Raw genomic sequence first — 810 nt, 5'->3', positions numbered from 1 at the left:
AGTTTCCTTAGATTAGTAGGAAATTCTCTTAGATTAGATTAGAAGTAGATTAGAATAGATTACTCTTTAATCTTTCCACAAATCACACATTAATCTTTCCTTAATTATTGTTCAAGTTTATTATTGAGTAATTCAAGTTTATTATTGGGTAATTGAAGATTATTGGGTTATTATTGGAGAATTGACAACTCTTCATCAATCAATCAAGTTCTCTTCTTTTATTCTTTGCTTTATATTTGGATCATTCCTAAGTTGGTATAATTCCTTTACTCTTTACTCTTTATTGTTCATTTCTTCATTCTATTATCATGTTTATACTTGTGATGATTGACACCATTAATGACATGTTTTCCATGATAATGAGTGATTAGTTTCTTTGGCTAGGATTAATGGGTAATTAGGGGAAACCAACATGTGGATTGATTTATGCTTAATCTAATATGTTTCCATAATTAATTCGCTTGCTTATTGTGATATCAACCTATGCACATGTTATGTTTGATGAAATGCTAAGCCTATGAATCCTTGCATTTACAACCATCTTTTATCTACTCAACTTGACTTGTAAGATATAAACCAACTCGAGTCTAGTTAGACCTTGCATAGAAGTGATTAGGGGGAAAGTAAGTCGACTTGTAGGTGTTGTATAATCTAATTGATTCAGCTCCGGGACCCAACTCTTCCTAATAACCGTAAGACATACACCAACTCGGTTCCTTTACAACATTAATAGCTTGCAACTTTGTGAACATGTTTGTATGGTTAACTCCCATGAACCCCCTATGAACCCATGATATCCTAGTACTTTTA

This window comes from Silene latifolia, chromosome 1 (assembly GCF_048544455.1).
Source record: "Silene latifolia isolate original U9 population chromosome 1, ASM4854445v1, whole genome shotgun sequence".
NCBI classification, from domain to species: Eukaryota; Viridiplantae; Streptophyta; class Magnoliopsida; order Caryophyllales; family Caryophyllaceae; genus Silene; species Silene latifolia.
The sequence above is the reverse complement of the archived record's forward strand: the minus strand, read 5'-3'. Positions refer to the sequence as shown.